The sequence below is a fragment of the Squalius cephalus genome (genome assembly GCF_949319135.1).
Source record: "Squalius cephalus genome assembly, chromosome: 11".
Classification (NCBI taxonomy): Eukaryota; Metazoa; Chordata; class Actinopteri; order Cypriniformes; family Leuciscidae; genus Squalius; species Squalius cephalus.
Window position 1 is genome coordinate 33,842,839 of NC_137132.1, and position 26,991 is coordinate 33,869,829.

At 36.2% G+C, this 26,991-nt stretch overlaps 1 protein-coding gene across 1 annotated transcript in view; it reads left to right on the top strand.

The window, feature by feature from the left end:
- The window catches only part of pik3cb (phosphatidylinositol-4,5-bisphosphate 3-kinase, catalytic subunit beta), a 71,537-nt gene that overhangs the window by 7,640 nt on the left and 36,906 nt on the right, over nt 1–26,991 (top strand). Inside the window, exon 2 of the mRNA XM_079885912.1 lies at nt 11,612–11,675. The gene's annotated coding sequence lies outside the window, so the exon portion shown is untranslated. The remainder of the gene's footprint in view (nt 1–11,611; nt 11,676–26,991) is intronic.

Consider the following 26,991-nt stretch of genomic DNA (forward strand, 5'->3'; position numbering starts at 1 on the left):
GATTTTTCTCCATATAGTGGACTTCAACAGGTTTAAGGTCCAAATTGCAGTTTCAGTGCAGCTTCAAAGTCTCTACACGATCCCAGCCGAGGAATAAGTGTCTTATCTAGAGAAACCATCGGTCATTTTCTAGAAAAAAATAAACATTTATATACTTTTTAACCACAAATGCTCGCTTTGCACTAGATCTACGATGCGCCACACATTACGTAATCATGTTGAAAGGTCAGTGACGTAGGCAGAAGTACAGACCTAGTGTTTACAAAGCGAACGTGCAAAGACAAGTAAAAAAATACTAATAATAAAAGGTAAAACAATGATGCCAGACCTTTTTGAAGTTGGAGGAGAAAATGAGATGGAGTTTTTCGCCCTGTTCCTGCCTGACCTTTCCAATGTGATTACATAATGCATGAAGTCGTGGACATACAAGACAAGCATTTGTGGTTAAAAAGTCTATAATTATTTTTTTTTTTTTTTTTTGAAAATGACCGATGGTTTGGCTAGATAAGACTCTTATTCTTCTGCTGGGATCGCGTAGAGAAGATCCCTTGAAGCTGCACTGAAACTGCAATTTGGACCTTCAACCCGTTGGTTCCCATTGAAGTCCACTATATGTCGAAAAATCCTGGAATGTTTTCCTCAAAAACCTTAATTTCTTTTCGACTGAAGAAAGAAAGACATGAATATCCTGGATGTGATGGTGATTAAATACTCAGGAAATGTTTATTCTAGTGAACTAATCTTTTGAAGGTTAGAAAGCATGAAGCTCGCCGTGTCAGAATGCCAGTCTGTCAGTCAAGTCAGAAGCAGCGAGATGCATCCCATAGCAGATACTAGTAAACAGTAAATAAATAACTTTCGAGTGATTCATTAATAGTGTGCATCAAATATGCTAAACACGGAAGTTCGAACGTGTGTGACGTGCAACAGACCTTGCGCGTCACAAACGCACGTTTTGAGCTTCTTCTTTTCCTTTAAATGGCGTGCACACTGCCACCTACTGCACGACACCTGCGAGACAGCTGACGTAAAATAAAGGATCGCTTAGGATAGCCGATGCCGATCAGTTATAAAAATGCTTAATCGTCCCCAATACTGATCCTTTTGATGTCCAGTGTTAAATTTGAGTCGTCATGCAAACTGCGTAATAGAGCTGCTCGCTTCTGGATAAATTGAGAATCACGATTTTTTTTTTTTTCAAACAGAGATCACGATTCTCCCACGATTCTGAACAATCAACTAAACAAAATAACATGTAATTTACTAGAAGTTCTGAAGAAATTTTTTTTTTAACCCTTCAGTCTATTTAAAATGTTATTTCTAATTTATCTGAATAACTCATTTTTAAAAAATCGGGTTTAATGAATTATTCAATAACAAATTCATTTTTTAACAGTCACGTGTCGCCACCTACTGGTAAGAGAAAAGAGAGCCTTAAACTAAGTGAGAAACCGCACTGCAGTCATCAGAAGCGGTGTGACAGCTGCTTTCTCATTCACACTGTCTCTCTCAAATGTGTGTGCGCGTTGTGAATTGATAGTTTGTATAGTCTATGCTTTCCATCTGTCAGCTCTTGCATAACTTTCTCATGTAGACTCATATCACAGCTTTATTCAGACATGCACATATAGTTAGTCGTACAGGGAGAGAGAGAGAGAGAGAGAGAGAGAGAGAGAGAGAGAGAGAGAGAGAGAGAGAGAGAGAGAGAGAGAGAGAGAGAGAGAGAGAGAGAGAGAGAGAGAGAGAGAGAGAGAGAGAGAGAGAGAGAGAGAGAGAGAGAGAGAGAGAGAGAGAGAGAGAGAGAGAGAGAGAGAGAGAGAGACTTGTGTGCTCCACCCGCGGCTAAAATGGGACCTTTGTTCAGTCAGGCCTCGGAAGAGGTAACTGATTAACCTCTTTTTTAGTATGTGCTTGTGTGTGTTTATTGAAAATTTGCCACCGTGGCTCAGCAGTGAAAGGGCAGCTGCACAATGGACTCTAAATTTAGAGGTTAAAGGAATAGTTCACCCAAAAATAACAATTTTATCATCATTTACTTTCATGTAGTCACCATGCAAGCAAAATTCACATCTTTTTTTACTGGACAAAAATGTTATTGCATTTCTTTCCTTCACAGCCGTGCGGATTCGTTCCTCCCTTAAAGCCCAAACTTAACATCCACATCAGTTAGATCAGTGATTGTCTTAAAATGCAGGCTACTATTGCGAAACTTCAGGACATGTTCGATAATAAATAGAGATAGTGTTTTAAGCCTCGAAAGTAATACTGTTCCCCAAGCGGCTTTCTGTGTGCATGCTCCGAGAAGTGAACTTTGGGCTTCGGGTTCGCGCCTAAACGTTTTTGTTTGTTTTCCCACGATTCTGAAGAAAAAACATTACACAACTGAACAAAATAACACAAAATTAGAGGTTCTGATAAACTGTTCATTGCTTCAGTCTATTTAATAAAATAAATAATAATAAAAAAATTATTTGAATGGAGTCAATGTCTCATTCATAAAGATTTGTTTCATTATTGGATGGATCAGTGTTTGTGAATGAATCTCTTTAAAGCTCCAGTACGTAGCTTTTTGGGTTAAAAATTATCCAAAATAAATTTTAGAGCAAGTACATAACCAGCCAGTGTTCAAAACTATCTGCTTGCGTTAGCTCGATTCAAAACGGTAAGCTTGTAATAAAGTTTTTAATTCCAGCAGTGGTACTGGTGGATTTCCGTGGGAAATTCGAGCATGTGTTTGCATCATTACGTCACATCTCTACACATAAAGAAGGAGTCTCGGCTAGTAGGCTATGAGTGTGAGGATGTTGGAGGTGGAGATTTATAGCCTTTTCTCACTGCACTTGATATAATTAAACTTATCAATTTGATGGCGGATCCAGAAAGGTTCAAACGACAATCACCAGTGACAACTAGAGATTCACCCGTTGTAAAACGCAAAAGACTTCGGAGAAAAAAAAGAGACTGCAACCGGCCCATTCGAAAACAAGGATAAATATCAGAAGGGCGTTAAATGTAATCATGCAATGCTGATGTTGTGAACATTAACAATTTGAGAAAAAAGTATAATTTGCACGGTTTGACGTGATATAAGCGATCGTTAGATTTAATCAGTGCGATTTACTGCAATGCTTTTTTCCCCTTAGTTGGTCAGAACAAAAGTGGATGTTACTTGTTCAGACGACATTTTCAGGTAAAAATTCTTACGTTGGTCATACTTCCAAAAAGTAGAGTCTGTGATTGCGAATGACAGTATCCACACCGGCGCGGTGACTGACAGACACACATTCTCCTCAAAACATTGGATTCATCCGCACTGTGCCGAAGCACAACCCACGTAAAGTTGAAAATACCGAACAGAGATGGCGACAAAGAGGAAAAACTGCAGACTGCAGCTTTAATGAATGATTCAATGACAAACACTTTTTTAAACAGTCTCTTGTCGCCACCTACTGGCGTAACAATATAAGCGATACAATACAATGCAAGCTTCAAAACACTTTCAAAAAGGTAATTTGCTCTATTTTCGTTGCTACCATGTAGATATCAATGTTCATACCCAAACTATATAAACTTTCACCCCAGTACACATTGGTCCCCTGTTATTTAAATGTTTGTAACACATAAATAATGACTATGTGTGGTTGACCAGGAGTTCAGGCAGAGACAGAGCACTGATTAAGTTTAGTTCAGTTTATTTTTTTAAGGTTTTGTTGATATTATAATCGTAATTGTATCTTGTAATATATTGCAATGTTCATAATTGCCTGTTCAGGCACAAAAGGTTGAGTTTTAGTGGCCTCTGCTGTCACTACGAAAAGAAAAGAAAAAAAAAAACATTGTTCCTTCCTGTTCTTTCTTTCTTTATGGAACACAAAGGGTAAATTGAAGATTAGGTTTTGTCAAGCTCCAAAAGTGTCTCATAAAAGGTCAATATGATTTGTACACTATATGCCAAGCTTTCTGAAGCCATACAGTAGCTTTTGTAAGAAATCAAAATTACATTTAAGTCTTGAAATTGACCCTAATCTTTTCTAATGAGCTATTAAGCATTACAGAGCTGGCACACACACTTGGGTGAACAACACATTGGAGGAAGAAATGAATTTTATAAAAGGGTGTGGATATTTGGCTGCTGGTGTTGTACTGACGTGGGAAATGTTAGGCAGCTACAGCGCTCTCTTTGTATATTATGAGGTTGTGGCGACACATGTGGGTAGATAGATATTCTTTTGGCCACTCCAATGTTAGCTGTTTAATCACAAATTTACTACATAAAAACTGTATTTCTGTTTGTGGTTCTTTTCTCACCCTTTGGAGAGGTGTTACATTTAGAATTACACAAGTGACCAACTCTGAGATCATCTTTAGTTCCTGTCAATTATAGCGGTGGAAAACATGTCAATCATAATTATTATGAGCAAATTGAGTTCCTCATTTTTTATGTCACTTGAGTTGAATGATGCGACCTTTGGTACAAATCCAACGTATACTTGTAGCTGCTATATTAAGTCTTGATACTTGTTAAAATGTGCCTTTTTCGCAAATGGATTAACGCCTTCTTCCAAAAAATACTGTGCGCTCTATTTGGTATTCAGTGCTTGATGATGTCTTATATAAATCAGGTTTTCTTTCATAGTCTACGAGTTTCAAAAGCTTAATCAGCATATAGGGGCTGTTTACACGACGCCGTTTTCAACTAAAAACGTAAAACTTTTTATGCGTTTTGTCCGTTCGTTTACACGACAACAGGCGCGTTTTGGGTGCCTGAAAATGCAAACTTTCGAAAACGGGTTTCAAAGTGGAAGATTTTGAAAATGGTCTCTGCGTAAACGACAAAAGTGCGAATCTCTGAAGATGACGTCATGCACATGTGTATTAAGTGTTCAGTCTATAGTGTTTCATCGCCATCTAATGGCCTGGCAGAGGAATGCAGCGTTTTTGGCTGTTTTCGCGGATCCGTGTGAATGGGGAACGTTTTGACAATGGTGTCGTCTGTAGGCGGAAAACTTCTCAGTTTTAAGCATATCGTTGTCGTGTAAACGTAGGCTAAGACATTGTCCCTTCCTTATTCAATTAAATATGTGGCCCTTAGATTTAGGTGTTCAGTGTTGATATTTACATTGATTTAACATTTAATCAATTAACAGACGCTTTTATCCAAAATGACTTGCAAATGAGGAGAACAATAAAAGCAATCAAACCAACAATAGGGCAGCAATATGGACGTGTTGTCAGGGCCGGCCCGCGGCATAGGCGGAATAGGCAAATGCTAGGGGCGCCACTCATCCATAGGGGCGCCAGACTGAGTGAAGGAGTTAAAGAAAAAAAAAATATTTTTTTATTTTATAATACTATTTTAAAACCATTAATTCGAAATACTACCAAATAAAGAAAAGAAAAAGAAAAAAACAAGTCCGGCACATCAATCTTCCCCCGCCCAGCGAGTGCTTGAAGTGCGTCAGAAACGAGCGCGCGCGCGATCAGTTGTTGGTAATTTGTTGTGTAGCGTGCGCGACGCCGCATCAAATGTAGACAGTATTGTTTTATTTTGAGGGCGCTTAACACACTCAGGCTCATAGAAATGGGCCTGGCAGCTCGCGCCAGTTCTAGACACGGTGAAAGTTTCCTGATTGTGACGGATGGCCGAATTTACATGACACATTATAAATGAGCATTATAGTCTGCGATAGATACAGTGCCAAAAAGAAGAGAAGAGGATAAAAGGGGATAAAGACAGAGGTAAAGTGATGTAGTGAACGAACAGTTTATCTAATTGCATAGGAGTAAGATACTACAATTTCATGGCAGTTATTTTTACCTTAAACTTAATGTTAGCAGTTGTTCTGAGTTCTCCAGAGGCCCCAGACAGTGTGATTTTGTAACAATCATGTCAGTTTTAAGACGCATTTTTTATTATAATTTTTTTTTTTATTAATGTTTTACTCTACAGTTGTGCAGTTTTTGGGGGATACAGTACAGGCCAAAAGTTTGGAAACATTACTATGTTTAACGTTTTTGAAAGAAGTTTCTTCTGCTCATCAAGCCTGCATTTATTTGATCAAAAATACAGAAAAAAATGTAATATTGTGATATATTATTACAATTTAAAAATAATTGGTTTTCAATTTATTATACTTTAAATTATCATTTATTTCTGTGATGCAAAGCTGAATTTTCAGGATCATTACTCCAGTCTTCAGTGTCACATGTGACATCCGGTCTATCACATGATCCTTTAGAAATCACTCTAATATTCTGATTTATTATGAGTGTTGGAAACAGTTCTGCTGCCTAATATATTTGATGAATAAAAGGTTAAAAAGAACTGCATTTATTCAAAAAATATATATATATATTTTCTAATAATATAAATCTTCTTTACTATCACTTTTTTATCTATTTAACACATCCTTGCTGAATAAAAGTATTGATTTATTTCAAAAAAATAAAAATTATTAGTGTATATTGTTGTTACAAAATATTTCTTTTTTTCTTTTTCTTTTTTCTTTTTTTTTAAAATTTTTATTAAAATTTTTATTTATTTTTAATCATCAAAGTATCCTAAAAAGTATCACAGGTTATGAAAAAATATTAAGCAGCAGAACTGTTTCCAACTTTGATAATGAATCATCATATTAGAATGATTTCTAAAGGATCATGTGATAGACTGGAGTAAATTGAAAACCAATTATTTTAAATTGTAATAATATATCACAATATTGCATTTTTTCTGTATTTTTTATCAAATAAATGCAGGCTTGATGAGCAGAAGAAACTTCTTTCAAAAACATTAAAAAAAGTAGTGTTTCCAAACTTTTGGCCTGTACTGTATATGGCATTTTTTAAATTTATTTGCCAAAATTAGTAATGATATTTATTTACAGGTTTATTAAAAATAGCAAAGTTCACATTAAATCTGTATTGTAAAACGCGCTATAAAAGATAATGGGGACTTGACTTGAATGGTAGATGTAATGCTCTTGGTATTTGTGTTTAGGCTGTAGTGTGTGTGTGTGTGTGTGTGTGTGTGTGTGTGTGCATGCGCTAAATAATCATGAACACAATGATGGGGGCACCAGGTAAAATCTTGCCTAGGGCAGCAAATTGGTCAGGGCCGGCCCTGCGTGTTGTGAGTAGTCCCAGATAGTCTAGCACAGTACACATAGTTTTATATAATAAATAAATAGATATATATAGGGCTGGGCGATATATCGCATGATATTTTTAGGCGCATCTTGTCAGTAAAGCCGGTTCCTTGATTAGTAGTAAATCGCCATCACCTGCTTTCAGATGGAGCGGCATTCACTACATACGTATCGCCTGCGATAATTAATGCGATATGGCTCAGCTTGTCAGTCAACTACGGCTCTTTGTAGTGAATGCCGCTCCATCTGAAAGCTCCATCTTGTCTCTTTTTTTACTAGAATAGAATAATTTGTTTCCTGGTTGGCAAAAATGTGAGAAAAGTCTGTGTGTGTGTGTGTGTGTGTGTGTGTGTGTGTGTGTGTGTGTGTGTGTGTGTGTGTGTGTGTGTGTGTGTGTGTGTGTGTGTGTGTGTGTGTGTGTGTGTGTGTGCGTTTATGCGTGCGTGTGTGTTAGAAGGAGGATGTGGGTCAGTGAGGAATGTGGATTCCTGGCATTCCAGTGTTAGCGCGGGAGGTAGATCAGGACAGATGAGGAAGAGAGGAACACCTCCGGGTTTGGGCTGTAGGGTTTGTACCTCTAACTGCGCCTCTCTCTGTTTGCTCTGTGATAAGGACACATACAGTGGTGTGTTCATGCGTGTACAGATGAAGAATGTTTATGCTCTCCTAGGGCTGCACGATAATGATTAAACTGATAATCACGATTATTTTGAGATTAATCACTGTTATATTCATTTGAAAAGAATAAAATATATACTGTATATTTAGGCTATTGCTTTGTATTTTGTCTTCACACTAGATATTTTATGAGAAGCAATTAAGTTGTAAATGAGACAAACCACAGATTCAGATCGCTCCACAAATGCAAATTCATACAGACAGCCCGCAAAGAGCGATACTCGTGGTCTTTTTTTCCTTTTAGCCATTTTCATATTTGAAATGGGTAAACACTGCAAACAGACGGTGGCTATGTATTTTTCAACTGCTTTACATTATGAAAACTGGTCAAATTGAAAGAAGCTTCTCTCAAAAACAAGAAAAAGTTAAAGCCCCCCTGTAGTCAATCATTGTATCCCTTAAAACTCATCTTTAAACACCAAAATTACAATTTAAAAATTTTTCCCTTGAAAAAAAAGTCTTAATGTCTTGAATATAACTCTACACCCTTACCTCATTTAGCATTCATGGTATATGCAAATGAGCCCCGCCTCCACTCACTCACTCACTCTAGCTCAGAGATCCACTCGTTGACGATCACACGTTGATCTGATTGGTTACAAGGTAGTTTGTGACGTCAGAAACACCAGCGATTTCAAACCGTGTTTTTGAGACTGTCTTTGTTTCACTGGAGAAAATACTCAACAGTGATGTTGAATTTACACATGGTTTGTCTTAAAGCACATTAAAAACACCACATAGACACATAAACAACATTAAAAGCTGGATTTTCACTACAGGGGGACTTTAAGTTCCAAATATTAATTCCAACAATTCCAAATTATGTTACATTTTTACTTTGTATTTTAGCACAGAGTTTGCACGGATTGAATTTATTCACCAACTATTATACAATATGGTCCAGATTTGGATGTAGTATCAGCATATCGCACAGGTGACACACGGCCTCGTGAAGGAGCACAGATGGCTGTGTGACTCTTTCATTCGAGGAAAATTTCACAATGAACATTGCTAAACTCCAGTTTGTCGGTGTTGTCAGATCATCAGTGCTTTTTTCGCATCACAGAGAGAGTGTGTTCATGGTTGACAAATCAGCATGGTTGATTAGGGCTGCACGATATTGAAGAAAATTGCGTTTTGCGATAACTCAATATGTGATACGATAATGCTTAAAGTGTGTAAAATAAACTTAAATTATCTTTAAAATATATTTAAAATTATATAACCTACATGTGTGTTTCACATTCTTTTTGTGACAAGAAAACATCCCTAAAACTTCTGAAAGTGAACAGCAGTGTTTTACTGTAGCGTAAGAAGTGTTATTTTAACATCAGTGTAAACCACAGGGTTCAGGGTTTCAGGAAAGCCTATACTAGATGTATTTAACAACAGAAACTGAATAATCAAATGTAAAAATAAAACACTGCTTAGTTTTCACTGTATGATGATTCTTATTAAAGCTACAAAAGTTATTCAGCCAAGAGCAGTGAGTGATTTTCTCTTTGTCTTTTGTTCATGACCCCAGTTATTGCAAACCGTTGCGATATGCATATCGCGATATATACATTTGCGATATTTCGATAATTTTGATATATTGTGCAGCACTGGACAGAAAGTGTATCTTTTCTTAAGAGAAAAGCCTTGTTTGGGGGATTTATTCTATTGACATCTGGCGACCGCAAGCAGGAAAGACAGTGGAGGCTTGTTAATGATGCAAGATAACAGAAATGTCTAAAAAAAAAAAAAAAAAACTTTTTCAGGACAAATAATCAGCGGAGCAAATATCGCAACAATTATTTGTAATTAATTGAGAGAAGCAATTAAAATATGATTAATGCTGTCCTGTGTCTGAGTGTGTCTGTCCGTCAGAGTGTGTAAGTTTGTGGTGCTCATCTTGCAACGCGTGTGTCTAAATGTCACTGCAGGGGCTTTGTACGTCCTGCTAGCATTGTTCTCTTAGCAGTGGGAGTCAACATTGTGTGTGTGTGTGTCTGTACCATTAATCATTTTGGGGACAGATTTGGGTAGGCCTATGTCCTCATTTGTAAAACCAGTATAAAAATAAAGTAAGTAAAGTTTTGTTAAAATTGTAAAATGCATTAAGTTTTCTGTTAGGGAAAGGGTGTGGGTTAGGGTATTTATAACTAGATGTATATATAAAAATAAAATAAAAAGTCTGTGGGATTTGTCCCCATTTACATAGTAAACAAGTGTGTGTGTGTGTGTGTGTGTGTGTGTGAGTATTTCACAGCGAGAGAGAAAGAGTGAGCAACCTTTTTCAAGCAATAAAAACGGGCCCTATTTTGACACCCACTTCCCTTGCTGCAAAATGTACTTGCATGTACTGTGGTGCAGCGGGGGTCAGATGGTGGGACTATTGTATATTTATGTACTGTGATAGTGAATGATTACCATATTCAAATACCATGGTATTTCAAAGAATAACAATAACAAAGAAACACATGGTACTTTGAAGCACTCAGTACTTCGTAGAATACTATAGTTTTACCATGAGAAAAAAAAAATTCCGCGAGACTGCTCTGCTCTGATTGGCCAGACGACCCAGTGTGTTGTGATTGGTCTACAGCTTACAGTGCGTGTTTTGCGCGTGATTCTTTCTTTTGGGAGACAATAACTTTATTTATCATGCACTTTCAACTTTACAGACGTTTACATTCACAGACAGCTATATTACACACTGAGTGAAAGGTAATATTAAAAAAAAAGCATAATAGGGGCACTATAAAGGCTCTGTGGTGAACCTGAAACCAGTTTGAACACTCCAGTGTCAAGGTTAACTGTAGACAACAGTAATTACAAGCTCTTCACACACACAGCGCCACCACTATAAAAATGACCATGCAGTTAATAAAGCTGTGTGACATTATGGTATTTACTGTTAATGTTACTATTTTTAACCTCATATTAAATCTTGGGTAATATAATGACAAACAAGGTTGTTTTATAGTGTTTAAGATGTTTTCATTGCAAATATCTTATTATTAAATATCTTATCTTGTTTTTATTATCTATATTATTGTTGCTGTTATTATAGAAACCATAAATCCATGGTAATGAGGAGCTTGGTTTTCGCCCGTCTTGATCATACAGTTAAACTCTGGATTCTATGCAAGAACTATGGTCATTTTTCAGGACCTACGTTCAGTTCTAATAACTGCAAAATATTCATTCAATAATTATGAGCCTTGCAATATAATGCAATATTAATACTGTTTAACACATTTGCAGTAAATTCAAAAATTATCCATAATTACTTTATTACTTATTATTACTACTATCCTTTATTTAATCATTCATTTATTTAATGAATTTGGCTGAATTTGAGCCCCAGTCCAGCCCGGATGATTCCCCTCTTCTACAGCCAGAAAGAAGACCTTCTAATGATACAACTGTTTAAAGCAATCTCCTAAGGCAGTCTGCATTGCAAGGCACATGCCTAAAAACTTATTGTATACCATGTTGCAAGTAAAAACATGTACCAAAAAAAATTGTATTACCATGGTACCGTTTCCAGAAGTCTTAGTAATACCTTTTTTTTTTTGTGTGTGTGTGTATGTGTGTGTGTGTGTGTGTTAACAACACAGAGTCCATCAGAGAATGTTCATATGTTTTCAGGTTATCTAGAATAACCAGAGGTGCTGCTGTGCTATGAAATATTAGCTCCATGAGTTGCTGTCTCAGCTGATATGGGGACACTCAAGGTCCTTCAGTTCTGACTCTGTTCATCTCACACATTTTCATCTGAATCCTCTTTGTGTCTCTGTCAGATGCAGCATCCTCTTCATCCCATCATGGAGCCGGCTGAGAAATAAGAGACTGCAGAGACAGCAGGTGAGTGCTGACAGACCACAACACAAGGACCCCATTGTTGTAAGCTATTGCAGCAGGCGATCACAATATTCTTATTCAGGTAAAAAAAAAAAAAAAAAAGTTAAAAAAACTAAATGTGTTGGTAAAACCTTAGTAGAAAGTATCAACAATTTCATGCATTGGGTGATTGGTGTTCTATTGGGATTTTTAAGAATAATTAAATGCACAAATTCCATGCCTTTTTTTTAGATATATCCATTTCATTCAGGATCTCTTATGCCTTTCAAAATGCACATCAAAATAGTTGGAAACCCAACTGAGACTCAGAATGATATCTGAAGGATCATGTGACACTGAAGACTGCTAAAAAATCAGCTTTGCCATCACAGGAAGAAATTACATTTTAACATATTTTACAACAGAAACCAGTTTAATTAAATTGCAAAAACATTTCACAGTATTACTGTTTTTACTGTATTTTTGATCAAATAAATGCAGGCTTGGTGAGATTTAAGGGGCTGTTTACAAGACACCATTTGCAACTAAAAACGTAAAACTGTTCATGCGTTTTGGCCGTTCATTTACACGACAACGGCGTGAACGGGTTTCAGAAGTGCAAGTCCAAGGTCTCTGCTTAAACAACAAAAAACGCGAACCTCTGAAGCCGATGACGTCATGCACATGCGTATTAAGTGTTCAGTCTATAGTGTTTCATCGCTATCCAATGGCCTGGCAGAGGAATACAGTGCTTTTTGTCATTTTCGCGGATCCGTGTGAATGGGGATCGCTTTGACAATGGTGTCGTATCTGTACGTGGAAAACTCGCAGGAAAAACTTCTCAGTTTTAAGCATATCGTTGTCGTGTAAACGTACCCTAAGAGACTACTTTCAAAAGCATTAAAAAATCTAAATATTTTCCAAACTTTTGACCGGTAGTCCCATTACCTTTCCTTACCCCACTAACTTGCTGGATCCGCCACTCCCCCTTGTATAATGACCTCAGGATTTACAGATTAAAGGATAATTCTGGTATTTAGCACTTTGAGTCTCTTTTCTGGTTTGTTTTGGATGAACTAGAGTGGTGGACACAGACATTTTGACGATGGGTCCTGTCTCGACTTTTTGACTCGTTTAGAATCGCCTTTGACCGCTTCAGAGTGGCTGGCTACGGGCATGCAGAAACATGTGTCACCGGCCCACCGGTGGGCCCAAAATCATTACATATTTAAAACGGTAATATCCTATAATAAACATAAACTAATATTGACAAACTATATATCATTTGAAAGCTTACAAACTCTAGTTTTCATATTTGGTGAATGATTTTCAAAATAAATTAGAGAGGAGCTGTAATTTATTAATTTGCAACAAGAATATTTTCATATTCCTAAGGCGTGTTCAGACCTTTATTTTGAAATAGAAATGAACATGAAAAATCATGAAAGAATGGTTGAAACCTCAGTTTGTTTTCATGCCAAGAGTTCAAAAGGTATCATCCATTAAATTATTTTAGAAAAAAAGATATTAAAATATTTTTAATAACACATATGGAAATTGAGGCGCCCTTATATGGGCAGTAATGGAGTCTGGTTGTCACCTAGTGAAAATGTTTGGTACTGCGCCCAAACAAAATCTCACTGAAAGCTCATTTTTTGAGATATCAACCTAAAATTTGAAACACAACTTATTCAGATTTTTGGCTTTGATTTTCTAGCAGTTTTAGAGTCGGCCAGGTTTTAAAAATATATATTTTATATAAAATATGAATAATTATTTTTTTTACATTGTACATTTTCATAAACTCAAACTTCTATAACTTTTTTTTTGTTTCACTTTCTTAATTTATTTCACTTCAACAAAAATCTGCAAAATGTCTTCTTTAAAACAAGACCAATTTTACGTCTATACTCCAAAGCATTCTTTAATTACAACCATTTAAAGTCGAAATGTGCATTTTCATGTATATTTAAAAAAAGGGGGGTGACACTTAAAGGGTTAAAACAACCCTTAACGTTCGTTTTCAAAACTGTGCAACTCGCCGAGTGGTTAGTGATATTCGTTGATGATTAAAAACAAATATATTGGCGCAATGTATGATTTCAATCCGTGTTATTCTGCATGCCGGTAGCCAGCCACTCTGAAGCGGTCGAAGTCGATTCTAAACGAGTCAAAAAGTTGAGACCGGACCCATCGTCAACATTTCTGTGTTCACCACTCTAGTTCATCCAAAACAAACCAGAAAAGAGACTCAAAGTGCTAAATACCGGAATTATCCTTTAAGCACTGGCAGAAACCCCAGGAGGGTGATGTTCGGGGTATTGGAGCCCAACACCTCCTTTACCCCAGCAGCCTGTGAGCGTGACTTCACTGCCTGAGACTTCTGAGTCAATGGGAAGGCAAGTTTTTTTGGCTAAACAACATCCTGCCAACTCCTAAAGGTCAGAAAGGAGGCGGGTGAAATAAGTGTAAAATGCCAGCACTGCAGGTTATCTATTCCACACCCTGTGGGACAAGCACCCCTTTCTCTTTCCTAGGATAAAACAAGAGAGTCTCAGCTGCTCAGTGGTCTAAACTAGGCCCGTTCAGTTTAATGCCACACAGTTTCAATGGAGTAAAGTTCCTCTGATGTCACCCAAGTAGTTCAGCTCAAGAAGAGGGAAAAAGTTTAGCCCTCGACCTAGCTAAAAGTGCTTTAGCCCTCCACCTAGTTGCGCAAGTAACTTTTTTCTGGTCTACTTGTGCAACTAGTTTGAGGGCTAAAGCACACAAGAATATAAAAACCAGCATGTCTCATCGCTTAATTGAAGCTTTTATATTAAGTCGTTGGTCTTCAATCTTGCTGCTGGGGACCCAATGTCCTGTGGAGTTTAAGTGTCTACTTTGCATTATTTTTGGTTGTCAATGGAGAATGTTTCTTCAGGAGTAACTGTACTAAAACTCCTATGGTCCTTGGGGAGAGTAGGACAGAATATGAGGCACAAGTTTGCACAGTAAATTTGCAAGTACACACACAAAAATGACGCAAGGTTTTATCACGCCATTTCCACGGAAGCTATTCCCTAGGGGCAGTCATAGCTTGTTACTTGGCATGTCTGCCCCACATCGCATATCTGCAATATGGCAGTTGTTCATATCTCATGGTGAGAGACAGAAAGGATGTTAGAAAGAAAATGTTTGGTTACTTGCGTAACTCTGGGCCTCTGATAACAGAAGTGAGGTGTCCTCCTTGCAGATGGCACGGACTGGAGATATGCTGAGAGTAAACTGAGGAAAATCAAGTCGTAAATGTTGTTTTTGGAAAGTACCTATTTTTAACTTTATTTTTATAGAACTTTTCAGAACTAAGACAAACAGCAACAAACGGAATGTGCCTTTTGTTGAATTTTTGAATTATGTTAATGTCTGACCATTTTGATCTTTTTGCTCGTGGGAGGAGATTATTCTTGCCGAAAATACATTTATTTGACGTATTTGTAATAATAATAACGTATTTGAAATAGCACGTATTTGTAAGTGCTGCTGTTATTGTCCAAAGCTGTCAATTTACTGTATGTGTCAATAACATCCCTGTTAAATCATAATTAGATGTTGCAGTATATGCTGCTTGACTGACGTTGATGTCGCTCAATCTTAAAATTATTATTATTAGTATATTTAGCCTATAGCAGTTCAAAGACACTTTTTAAACACTATAGTTAGTGGTACGTGTATGCTAGCATTTACATAGGATGTGGGTTTAATTGTAAGTGAGTTAGACAGATAGCTGATTAACCCCTCAGCTGAGAGCTGTTTACTGTGGGGATAGTGGTGTGTCTCAGCAAAAACCAAGCCTTAAGTGCTTTTTTTTCAGACTTTTGACTGTAGAACTAAAAAAGGGAAGCAGTGCTTGTCGATTACTTTGTATATTATTGCGTTGTGCAAAAGGTCATGTATGCACAGCAAAATGGAGGTCACAGTAATTGCAGGAACATTCACAACAAAAGAGTAATAAAAGGGCAAACTGGTTGAAATACTTTTTTCTATCACAGTTTTATGTACGAATACATTTCTAAGTGAGTTAGTAAGTTGACTTTTTGAAACATGTTCCCACTGTGGCACTTTCAAAAGATTGGTTTGAGTTCTGTTGATATGTTGGTGATTATTACATTAACCTAATATTGTGTATAATTTTGTACATTAATTGATTTTTTTGGTAAAAATTAAGTTGTGGCAACTTGAATGACATTGTCGTGAAAACTTTGGAAACTGGGCAGTGGGTTACTAGTTCTCAGCATCCTTTGCATGATAGGACTGAATAAGGTGAATCAATATTGAAATTAAGTGTTATTTTATGTATTTATTTTTAGTGAAGCAAAAGACCTGTTAGTGTTTAATGCAGTTATGTTTGACATTTAAATGTTTTTGTGGTTACCACTGTGCTGAAGAGTAGTTGACATAAAGGTTAATGCTACATTCACTACATAAAAGAAATGATTGCTAATGCCAGTGTCAAGTAATATCTTGTTTTTTTTAATTGGTTAAATTTAGCAGTATTACATGGCTGGGCATTTCAACTGAAAGAGATTCCAGGACTATAATGTAATTAGAGTAATGTGTCTTTTTTTGTGAATGATTGAATGATAGGAGAAGGAATGTGTGGACTTAATAATAGTTCCTGCTCTGTGGAATCAGAGGGAAATTTGCATGTGGTTTTCCTGTTTGCCTATGAGAGTGCGAAATTCATGTATTTGTTTTTTTGTGAATGTGTGAAAAAAAAAGTGTCTTTCTGTGACCTCTGTTGAACCCACCGGAGTGTGTGTGTGTGTGTGTGTATGTGTGTGGGGTGTGTGGGGGGGGGGGGGACATAGTGGGGCATAGTGCGCCCCACCATGCTTTTTTATTACAGAGGTCTTTTGTTCCTCTGTGGTAAAGAAACTAACGCAAGTGTATTCTCTCTCTCCCTCAAAGAAGCAATTCATTTTCACAACATGACAACATGGGAGGGTTTATATTGGCTCACAGTGCGTCACAGTGCATCTGAAATAGAGGAAGTGTCACATAACTGATATTCTGCTTGATTTCCTACTCTTGACATGGTGAAATAACAGTCATTTACAACAGAAAAACTTGAGGTAAAGTTCTAGATGCATTGTGTTACTAATTCAGTAATGGCTTGGTGGTGGTGTCTGAAAGCATGTTTTAAAAAATGCCGGGAACTCTGTTTTTGTCAGGAATATAGTAATGGGTTCATGCACAAAGTGCTGTTTTTGGTTGATTTTTTCCCCCCTTTTTATTAGTGGCCCAAGAACAAAATGGTGGTATTTGGTGATGTTTCATATTGTTATGTCCCCAGATTCCTTGGCTCATTCTCTCATGTTTTAAGCCGAAGCTTGTGTTGTTGTTGTTGTTTTTCCCAGCATATCAATTATTATTTTTAAGACACTTTTCCGCCTGATATTTTAACCTACCAACATTACCCTACATTATTGTATGCATGTTATTGGTCAGTACTGCTTAAGCGACTGCACTAAATTTATGTACTTGTGCGTGAAAAAAAGTACCAGAAATACTGGTAAAACGATGACCAGTTTTAACTGGTTAATATCCTTGTGAGTTTATCTTTAAATGATTTCCGCTTGGACCCTGATAGTTGCAGATTGTTGGGCTTGTTTTTGCTTGGGCAGCTTGTTGCTGCTGTAAATAATTTTACATGACTCTCTGGTATACTGGATGCTGATTGGTCTATTGCTGCATTCTGTGGTCAAATATTTTTATATAATGACCGAGACAGATAATAGGCCATTGATTCAGGCAACTGGTTTCATTAACTGTGCTAGTTTCATGTGTTTCATATCATATTTGTGCTCTCTTTCTTCTCGCATAATAAAATAATTTCTCAAATCAAGCATTCATAATAATGATCAATATATCTTTCTTCTTCTTCGTCTGTGTTCTCTTCCCTTTTTTGGCCATCTTCACTCAAACATACAAATTCTGCAGATCCACGTGATGATCATGTGCTGACCAGGCCCGCATTAAGAACACACAGGGCCCTGGGGGCGTAGCGAACCCAAGGGCTCCTTCATAGTAGCCCATATTCGTGTCACAACATTTTCTACCGCAGGAATAATTAGTATTTAAAATAATGGTATCTTTAAAAAACTCATCTTTGATCACCAAAATTACATATTTAAAGTTTTTTTCCTTGAAAAAAATTCTTCATGGCTTAAAATAGCTTGAATGTAACTACACCCTTGCCTCATTTAGTATACATGTGAATATGTAAATGAATATGTAAATTAGCCCCTCCTCCACTCACTCACACCAGCTCAGAGATCCACTCGCTGACGTGATTGGTTACAAGGTAGTTTGTGACGTCAGAAACACCAGCGATTTCAAACCGTGTTTTTGAGACTGTCTTTGGTTCACTGCAGTTTTAAGAAGAAAATAGGCTACTCAGCAATGATGTCGACTTATGAATTTGCACATGATTTGTCTTAAAGTATATTAAAAACAACTAAAAACATAGACATATAAACAACATGTAAAAGCTGGATTTTCACCACAGGGGGACTTTAATACACAGAGATACAACGTATCTCTATAGAAAATATAAAAATATTTCAAACAGCAACACTTTTAAAAGCATAGATGCATTAACACCAGATATGAGGTCAAAGTAAACAGGTTTCCAGAAACAGCAACAACTTTTGTGTATACGACTGCCTTAGGAGATTGCTTTAAACAGTTGTATCATTAGAAGGTCTTCTTTCTGGCTGTAGAAGAGGGAAATCATCCGGGCTGGACTGGGGCTCAAATTCAGCCAAATTCATTAAATAAATGAATGATTAAATAAAGGATAGTAGTAATAATAAGTAATAAAGTAATTATGGATAATTTTTGAATTTACTGCAAATGTGTTAAACAGTATTAATATTGCATTATATTGCAAGGCTCATAATTATTGAATGAATATTTTGCAGTTATTAGAACTGAACGTAGGTCCTGAAAAATGACCATAGTTCTTGCATAGAATCCAGAGTTTAACTGTATGATCAAGACGGGCGAAAACCAAGCTCCTCATTACCATGGATTTATGGTTTCTATAATAACAGCAACAATAATATAGATAATAAAAACAAGATAAGATATTTAATAATAAGATATTTGCAATGAAAACATCTTAAACACTATAAAACAACCTTGTTTGTCTTTATATTACCCAAGATTTAATATGAGGTTAACAATAGTAACATTAACAGTAAATACCATAATGTCACACAGCTTTATTAACTGCATGGTCATTTTTATAGTGGTGGCGCTGTGTGTGTGAAGAGCTTGTAATTACTGTTGTCTACAGTTAACCTTGACACTGGAGTGTTCAAACTGGTTTCAGGTTCACCACAGAGCCTTTATAGTGCCCCTATTATGCTTTTTTTTTTTTAATATTACCTTTCACTCAGTCTGTAATATAGCTGTCTGTGAATGTAAACATCTGTAAAGTTGAAAGTGCATGATAAATAGATACTAGATCATACAATACTCTTAGATCGACTACAAAATTATACTGGTGTTCAAGGACAAGCATTAAGCTGGTTCAGATCATACTTATCAGACCGCTACCATTTTGTCTATTTAAATGGAGAAAAATCGATCATAACTTCAGTAAACTATGGAGTGCCGCAGGGATCTGTTATTTTCAATATATATGCTGCCACTTGGAAATATTATAAGGAAACATGGAATTAGTTTCCATTGTTATGCTGATGACACTCAAATCTATATTTCATCACGGCCGGATGAAAACGCTGAATTATCCAAATTGACAGAGTGTGTTAAAGATATAAAAGATTGGATGACGCGTAATTTTCTTTTATTAAATACAGACAAGACAGAGGTAATACTTATCGGTTCAAAAAACCGCCCACAAAACCTCTCACAATACAACTTTAACATAGTAGGATGTCCTGTTACTTTATCCTCTACAGTAAAAGACCTGGGTGTTATATTAGACTGCAACCTGTCTTTTGAAAATCATATTTCATATGTTACAAGAACAGCCTTTTTCCACCTTAGAAACATTGCTAAGCTACGTAATATCCTATCAGTTTCTGATGCAGAAAAGCTAGTTCATGCGTTCATGACCTCGAGACTAGATTACTGTAATGCTTTATTAGCTGGTTGTCCTGCATCCTCAATAAACAAGCTACAGTTAGTCCAAAATGCCGCCGCTAGAGTTCTTACTAGATCAAGAAAATATGATCATATAACACCGATTTTATCATCACTGCATTGGTTACCTATAAAGTTCCGTATTAATTACAAGGTATTGCTACTGACTTATAAAGCCCTAAACGGCTTAGCTCCAGTCTATTTAACGGATCTTCTATCGCCCTATAATCCATCGCGCTCTTTAAGATCAATAAATTCGAGGCTTTTGGTCATACCTAGGATATCCAGATCAACCAAAGGAGGGAGATCATTTTCCCATTTAGCTCCAAAACTCTGGAATAGCCTTCCTGATACTGTTCGTTGCTCAGACTCGCTCTCCCAGTTTAAAACTAGATTAAAGACGCATCTCTTCAGCCAGGCATTCATATAATATTTTTAATCTTACAGTTCAAACTACAATCCGGCCTCTAGTTCATAAATGCCAGAGGAGAACTGGCCCCCGACTGAGCCTGGGTTCTCCCAAGGTTTTTATTTTCTCCATTAGGTCACCTGATGGAGTTTAAGGACACCATTAGGTCACTTGATGGAGTTTTTCGGTTCCTTGCCACTGTTGCCTTTGGCTTGCTCAGTTGGGGATATTTTGGGGATATCTAATTTTATTTTATCAATCAATAAATTCCACTAGAAACAAACCTTGTTGTATTATTTTAATTTAATACTGTGAAGCTGCTTTGATACAATCTGTATTGTGAAAAGCGCTAAACAAATATACTTGACTTGACTTGACTTAAATAAAGTTATTGTCTCCCAAAAGAAAGAATCGCGCGCAAAACACGGGCTGTAAGCTGTAGACCAATCACAACACACTGGGTCGTCTGGCCAATCAGAGCAGAGCAGGCTCGCGGAAAGGATGGATTTAGAGACACTGAATCCTCGGACGAGTCGTTTGAGAATCATTAAAAAAATGTGTTGATATGTAGTGTATATTATGAGAAAAGGAAAATCTTTAATGGATGTTATAAAACGGATAGTTCCGGTCCTTGATTCTGATTGGTTGAGCCACGTTCGAAGCCATTACACACACCTATGACCACATTACATTAGTGTTACTGCGCAACTGCCGTTTGTGATTCTTTGTTGCTGCATGTGTTGCTTAGCAACCTATTTGGAACTACATTGCTTGGCGGAGGAATAAATGTGATAAATGTATAAAATAAATTATCGTAACTTACTCCTTTATCAACCTGTTGTAGGAGACCTCAAAAACAAAATTAGGAACCTTTAGCATAATAGGGGCTGGTTCAGTAGAGCGGTGAGTTCGTCAGCTCTGTGCGTGAGACGGTCCTGCGACTGCTGGATTAATGCGGTTTAATCAGGTAGCGGCTCCATCGTTTGGCTTTTGCTCTCTGTTTCCCAGGTGCTCCACTAAATAACTGCGCTTAATGTGTGGGGCTGGGGAGGGGTTTTGGCGATTGGCCCACCAAGAAAAGTTCAGGTGCTCCCGATTGCCAGTCAATCTACTCCCAAGCCAATCACGGGCCCCTTCCTAGCCCTATTGTTAATGCGGCCCTGGTGCTGACGCACATTAATATTAATAAAGAACACTTTATGACTTTACAATTTGTTGACCAGCTGATGCCATAATGGGAGTCTTGATTAGTGCTGCGAGAGATAGAGATAGAGATGGAGAGAGCTCTAAATCCAATATCCTGCTGAGAACTTTTACAGCTTAATGACCGCCCACCCCCATCTCTCTCTTTCTCTTACAAGCTTTCTCACGCTACGGTCTTTTTCACACTCGCTGTATCTGGCAAATGAGTGCAGCGCTGTGTATTTGGTGCCTTTACCATCCTCACTAAAATTGACAGTGACATTACATTCATTGATACAGTAGCCCAAAAAAAGTAAAAAAGATGCTAAAGTCAGGGGTCTAGTAGTGATCTGTTCAGTATAAGAACAGAAAAAATCTTTTTAGAGGTTTGTTCCTCCAATTTGCAGCAAATTGTCAAGGGCTGGACAGGACAAAATGTTGTTCAATAAAACGTGGCTGCCTATGCGGTATAAAAACAACAAAAAGGAACAAAAAAAAGAAATTGGTCCTGGTCTCTTCCCTTTTGCCTAATAGGTAGGAAAACTTCAACACCCATAATGCACAAACTTTCAAAAATCTGCAAACTTGCACTTTAAGCATTGCGTTTCACATAGAGCATTTGTTTTGTGTCTTTAAGTGATAAAACAATAGATTTACTATTAAATATACAATGTGTTCATTAAAAAAAAAAAAAAAAAAAAATATATATATATATATATATATATATATATATATATATATATATATATATATACACACACACACACAGTTGTTTACAAATTATATATATAAACAATTGTGTACAATTTTTTTTCAAAATTCTTTGATGAATAGAAAGTTCAAAAGAACAGCATTTATTTAAAATAGAATATTTTCTAACATTATACATGTCTTTATTGTAACTTTTGATCAGTTTAACTCATCCTTGATAAATAAAAGTATTGATTTATTTTATTTATTTCCCCCAAAAATAAAATTAAAATTCTTACTGACCCCAAACTTTTGGATGGTAGTGTTTAATGTTACAAAACCTTTCCATTTCAGATAAATGCTGTTCTTTTGAACTTTCTATTCATCAAAGAATCCTGAAATAAAAATGTAAATAACTGTTTTCAACACTGATAATAATCAGAAATGTTTCTTGAGCATCAAAATCATCATATTAGAATGATTTCTGAAGGATCATGTGACACTGAAGACTGGAGTAATGATGATGAAAATTCAGGTTTGATCACAGGAAAAAAATCACACTTTACTGTATATTCACATAGAAAACAGCTGTTTAAAATTGTAATAATATTTCACAATATTACTGTTTTTGTTTGTATTTTTAATCAAATAAATGCAGCCTTGGTGAACACAAGATACTTCTTTTAAAAACATTAAAAATCTTACTGACCCCAAACTTGTGAACGGTAGTGTAGATAATAAACTTTTGTTTTTCATGTTGCTTTGATTCTATAAAAGCATAAATATGTAGAAAAGAAACTTATACTGTCACTGAAAAAGTTCATAAAACACTTTTTTGACCAAGTTATTTTAAAACGACAAGACCACACTTCAGGTCTACAGATGTTGAATCCTCAAATTAACTAATCATGTGACATTTCTTTAGTAAGGATACAGGATCATGGGCTTTTCAATCCATCCAAATAAGATTAATCAGCGGAACGGTGACCACAGTTACGGCATCACTGTCCGGAAATCTCCTGGAATCAGTGTTGGCCTTGTCTCTGTACGGGAATGAAGAGTCAGGGCTTTTTCAACGTGTTTGCTGCACATTCTTTTGTTGTACACTGCATCTTTGATCTGCTTTATGTGCTCCGTGTGTAGGGTGGGTGTTAACTCAGTCACTTCTGCAGAATGTTTTTAGCATTTGCGCGTGGCTGGGTCATAAGGTCTTCCATTAGTCATGGTGCTTTTGAGAGAGACACACTGGTGTGTGTGTGTGTGTGTGAGCGAGTATAATAAGGAGGGAGAACTTCCTGTTTTGTTTGTGTTAAAATATTAATCAGTAGTAAAACCTTACGCTCTTTACGGTTCCCTTTGTTTAATGTCCCTCATTTCTATCAAAAACAGTTTTTTCCAATTGTTAACACACTCAAATGACATGCACAGCACAATTATTTAAACTGACACACAGAGAGCAAAACCTCTTCTCAAGTCTCCAAAAGTCTAAATGTCTATATTTTCTGCTTTACACACATTTTGCAATTGAAAATGGCACTTTTTATATGCACTGAACACGGTTCTCTGCATAAGACACAACAATCCGACATAAAGTCACATGTTTGCCATTTGAAAACACTGCCATTCAAAATGACACTACATGAGCTGATTGGCCAAAACATGTGCCACCAGCCAAACACCTCAATGGCTAATTGGCACTTCAAACTTTTTCAGTTTACTGTTTTTTTTGTGAGCATATTTTTGTTCAGTCCAATGTAAATAGAGCTGCTGTGCATATGTTGCATTGACTTGTTTGGTGAAAAATAAAATAAAAAATATTTCAACAGCATGTGTGTGTATCTGTGTTTGTGAACAATCTGAAGAATCTTTTACAATTTGAATTATTTTAGTATTATGGCAAAGCAGTGCTTTTCATTATGCCCAACAGTGTGTAGTTGGTTAGACAAAAATCTGGTAATATGAATGAAGCGTGTGCCATTTCGTGTAAAAGTTTGATTTTGACATTTTGGTTGCAGTGCTTCATTTTGCAGGGTATATTAGGTACTTTGTAGTTTGGGTGTGTGGTTTTATGGTGTTAAGTATTTTGATAAAGCCAGCCTAGTTTGCAAAATTGTGTTAGCAATTGGAAAAAAATGTAATAGACAAAAAGTCCCATAACCACACTCTTTAAAACACAGGCAACTAAAGATCAAAGAATTCACAACATTCGATTACAATAGTAATAATGTTTTTTGGTAACACTTTTTGGTAACACTCTATTTTACAGTGTCCTTTACATGTACTTACCATAGTAATAATAGTAAATTATACATAATTACATGCAACTAACCCTCAACCAAATCCTAATCCTACCCTAACCCTATGTAAGTACATGTTGTTGCTTTATATTACTCAGTACTTAAACATATAATTACACTGTAACAATGACATCTTAAAATAATAACCCACTTTTAGTGTCCTTGTTACATGTACTTACCATAGCAATAACAGTAAATTATGCATAATTACATGTAACTAACCCTAAACCAAATTCATAATCCTACCCTAACCCTAAGTACATGTAATTAATATTACTCAGTACTTAAATTTATAATTACACTGTAACAATGACGCCTTAAAATAAAGTGTAACCTGTTTTGTTTATTAGTGTTTTTTTATAGAAATCTTTTGGATTAACTCGACTGAAATGTTATTTTATATTGAATAAATGTATACCATTTTAGTCAAAGTAGACTAACTTAAATTACTAAAGGACACATTATTGATGGATGATTAATGACATTTTAAGGGTATTTTTTTTCTTTAGGGTAAGGAAAAAAGATAAAGGATAAAATGACAGTTTAATTTTGTCTTTCCAAAAAAAAATTCTGTAATCCAAAGCTTTAATTCTTTGTTTGTTATTATAAGTATAATTAGAGGCAATGCTGTTTTATTATGTTATATATTATTCCATGTCTCTTGTGTTTTGATTATAAAATGTTATTTAAAAAAACAATGAAACGCACAGGATACTCTGCTTTACTGCATTTCAGTCGGGTTAATCCAAAAGATTTCTATTAAAAAAAACAACAACAAAAAAAACAGGTTACACTTTATTTTAAGGTGCCATTGTTACAGTGTAATTATACACTGTAACAATGTGTAAATCTCCCTTTAGTTAATTGTGGCTGTTGTTCAGCTGAAGTCAGTTCGGTGTTGAGAAATGCCACTACTCGTGGACCACACTGAATCCTATGGAACGCTAATTTGCCATTACATCACTGGGAATGGGAAAATGGGAAATACCCAGTATTAAGAGTACTGGGTATTATAAATACTCTTGTATTAGAGACGTGCAGAAACGATCACTCTTTGAGTCTGTTTCTCTCAGTTCTCCGGTCTGGACTCTGGACCACATGCTCTCGCAAAGCTAACTAATCAGACCTCAAGATGCCACCCAAAATACCACCATAACCAGTCAGTTTTAAACACACACACATTCAGTGTTTTCATCAGTCATGTGCGAGTGCTTGAGTACTCAGGTACTCGTGCCCATCCTTAATAGTACACTTCTTCACTTAATATCTCTTAGTTTGTGGCAGTTGTGTAAATGCAGGGCAACCATGAGGATGTGGCTCCTTCAAAAATATTTAAAACTTCTCTTTCATTCAATTAAAGGAACTTTTTTTTTTAAAGGAGTATTTTGAGCAGTGAAGAAGAAAGTGTTTCAACCTGCACTGATGTGCAGTGACTGCAAATGCTCTCCTCTCTCCGTAACTGTGTGTTTTTATGTCTTCCTCTGTCTAAGATGGTGTTCACAGAGTCTGTACTTTAATACTTTGTGTTTTTTCTGTTAGGGTTGTCAAACGTATCAGTACTTCAAGTAACGGTTGGTACCAGTGTTGCCAACTTAGCAACTTTGTCGCTAGATTTAGCGACTTTTCAGACCACTTTAGCGTTTTTTTTTTTTCCCAAAAAAGGAAACAGTTTCCTTCTTACTTTTTTCCGCCAGTACTGTCCTGCCAGGGTCTTGCTTTCCCCCTGCCGTCACACCTCTCTCTGCGTTCTACCCTGTTCAGTGAGTGACACACACACACACACACACACATTTGTTATCTTTTAGAAGAGCGCAGTTTTTATTTCCCTTGTCATAGTATGACTGAAATAAAAGTTTAATTGCAACACCAAAAGATTTATGGCACACAGTTCACAAACAATATGAACAAGATAATAATATCATAATAAAATTATGATAACCATTAAATGTCAAAACCGCAGCCTAATGGCTATGTTGAAATATGAAATATGATTGATTCACTGAGACATGCAGATTTGTTGAATCAAACTGTTGTTGTCTGGTAACTTATGATAAGTGTTTTAGGGGTTGTTTGCTCATAAATCGGGCTGAACTGGTTAAAGTTAAGATAAATTTATCTGCAGTCGAGTGACTTTACGCAAAGCTCCTTTTCTCATTCAAGATTTTTTTTGTAACAATTTTATGTTAACTGAATCGGCGACTAGTAATTCTGCTATTTAACTGTTTCTCAGGAGTTCTGTTATATATAAGCTCTCGAATTAAATATGAAATATGTAAGACCTCTTAGGTTTTATTGACTAAAATACTGAGGTTTACCTAATTGATAATCAAATATCCCAAAATATTCATTTTTAGGCCTGTATGGGGAAATGGCCTTCAAGAATTATTATTTCACATTGATTCTAAATGCAACCCATAGGTGTAGTTCAAATTAATGGGACAGTCTTATGTATTTATTTATTGTTTCAATTATAACTTTCATTACCATTATTTCATTTATATTTTTCTTATTTCATTTATATTTTCATTTTCCTGTTTGTCATATGATTAACCAGTCTTTGATGCTGATTCCTGCTGTATGCAAGCGTTTTCACAGAGAAAAGCACACG